Source organism: Camellia sinensis, chromosome 9 (assembly GCF_055761805.1).
Source record: "Camellia sinensis isolate YWXY chromosome 9, ASM5576180v1, whole genome shotgun sequence".
Classification (NCBI taxonomy): domain Eukaryota; kingdom Viridiplantae; phylum Streptophyta; class Magnoliopsida; order Ericales; family Theaceae; genus Camellia; species Camellia sinensis.
The window spans coordinates 69,027,487-69,030,026 of record NC_138969.1 but is presented as its reverse complement, the minus strand read 5'-3'; the positions used below and the strand labels follow the sequence as shown (position 1 = coordinate 69,030,026).

The 2,540-nt window shown below is 37.7% G+C and overlaps 1 pseudogene; it reads right to left on the bottom strand.

Annotated features, from left to right (window-relative positions):
* Window positions 1-463: 463 nt before the first annotated feature.
* On the bottom strand, window positions 464-1,363 carry LOC114266522 (putative LRR receptor-like serine/threonine-protein kinase At3g47570 pseudogene; annotated as a pseudogene).
* Window positions 1,364-2,540: the final 1,177 nt, after the last annotated feature.

Sequence of the window (2,540 nt, the reverse complement as noted above, 5' to 3'; positions counted from 1 at the left end):
TGGCAAAAGCCGTAGGACTCGATGTGCTTAAAATTACACACTAGAATCCTATCTAGATAAATAAATAAAAAGGAAAATAAGTTCAGGTTTATGGACAAGTTCAATCCAGCTAATGACATCAAGCACAATTCAATTTCCATAAGATCAAAATGGTTGCATTTAGATTGAACTCAGAGTTGATTTGGTCATAATCCAAGGCATTTTGATGGTAAGTACTAACTAACAAAAATACAATTCAAAAGCAAATTCTAGTTCGACAATCTATTCAAGCAAGGCAAGAACACACCCAAGAATGGCTATAATGACAAAGCTATACAACATATCAAGGGGCACTCATTGGCATGTGTTTCAAAGAGCTCTTAAAATAGGATATCAAAACAAATGTACGTCTTTATAGTAAGCATATGCAGGAAGGGTAATGTTAATTTCTTCTCGTGCGTTTGTGGTTGCATTATTATAGGGATTATAAAGAACCCATACCTGGAGCAACATAGCCTATAGTTCCCCTTATTGCAGTTGAATTGCTCTGATGTTGTACCACCTCATTTGAAATAGTGGAGATAATTTTGGCTAACCCAAAGTCTCCAACATGAGCGATCATCTCATCATCCAAAAGAACATTCCTCGGCTTTAGATCACCATGAATAATTGTTGAGTCACAATGACAGTGAAGATACTCAATTGCAGAAGCAACATCTGTGGCAATGTTTAGCCTTTGAATAAACTTTAGATTTCTAGATTCTTCTTCTTGTCCATTATTTTCGATTCCATCATGATGCAACCATTTCTCTAAGATTCCATTGGCCATAAACTCATACACCAAAGCCTTAAATTTATTACCTTGGAAATCCACACTAGAACAAGCACTCAAAATTTTCAAGAGATTTCTATGTCTTATGGTTCTTAGTGCTTTGCATTCTGACATAAAACTTTTAGAAGCTCCTCTACGTTGGAGATTGAGTACTTTCACAGCCACTTTTGTCTGAACTTGGTCAAGAATTCCTTTGTAAACAGAACCATAGTTCCCAACACCAATTAGCTTGTCCTCTGAGAATCCATCAGTAGCTTTCAAAAGCTCTACATAAGAAACCCGTAACAGATGGTGCTTGAGTGATGGCACCGAAAAGGCCTTCTTTCTTGAAACACGTCGCCAATGAAGGAATATGAATAAGCAAACCAACAAAATTGAACTTAACACAAGAACAACCACACTAGTGAGTATCACTTTTGTCTTGTGAGAGAGCTTATTCTTGTTAGACTTTGAGGATGGGTAGAGAGGAAGACGCGATTTTGGAATACCTCCACATAGATCATTATTACCAACCACCGAAATAGCACTTTCATTTTGAAACATTCCTTTCATTTGAACTCGCCCATGTAGCTTGTTAAAAGATAGATTCAACTTTTCTAAGTGGAGCTCACTTAGATAACTTGGGAACAACCCTGATAAATTGTTGCGTGAAAGGTCCAACTCTCGTCAACCCCTTACCTCTCTCAAACTTTGAGGTATCTCACCTTCAAATGAATTACCTTCCAAATGAAGCCATTCCAAGCTCAAACAATTTCTTAGAGAGTTCATAATATATCCTAATAATCTATTATTGGACACATCTCATATTGCAAGATTTTTCAAAGACCCAACTTCTAATGGAAGAGAACCAATCAACGCATTATAAGATAAGTCGAAGGAAATTGAAATGGAAGAGAGACTCATAATTTCGGGGGGTATTGAACCATGGAAATTATTATAAGCAAGATTTAATTCCAACAAGTTCTTACAGTTATCGAGACTCAAAGGTATGCTTCCATGGATTTTGTTTTCCACCGAGTAGAGATTATTTATCAAAGTTAAGTTACCTATTGAAGATGGTAGTTGTGTGAAATAGTTTATGCCTAAGTAAAGTCCGTGCAAATTATGAAGTTTCCCAATGGTGGTAGGAATAGGGCCACTAAGATGATTACCATATCAAAGATACCAAGATTGAGGAGGTTCCCAATACCTAATGGTGGGCTTCCATATATTTCATTGGCCTCCATTCTAATTATGCTAACCTCAGAATAGAGATTAGCTATGGACTCGGGCACCGGACCTCTTAGAAAATTGCCGCTAACGCTAAAGGGGTCAAAATGATGAGATTCTAACTAGATTGGACAACCAGACAAATCGAGAGATAGATCATTGGAGACCAGAGGAGATCAGGTTTGGTTAAGTGGCAGATCATATGAGATTAGGATTAGTCAAGGGCGATCAGGAGAATTGCACATGATAATCTCAAGATCAACAATGTCTAGGAAAGTTCTGTCAAAAAGACACTATTTAAGAAGACTAGTTCTTGAGTGGGACCGATTGTGACCCCACCAGTCTTTCCTGGGAACTTTCTTGGTTGTTGAGTTTAGGCGATCGAGAGATCTCGTTCAATTGGAAGGAGACCATTTCATCGGGAGACAAATGATTGGTAACCAATGCAGGCTCAAGGGAATGTTGTGGCAGTTAGAGTTACTGTCAAACATAATACAAGAAGTACTGGTAGAATGTGAAT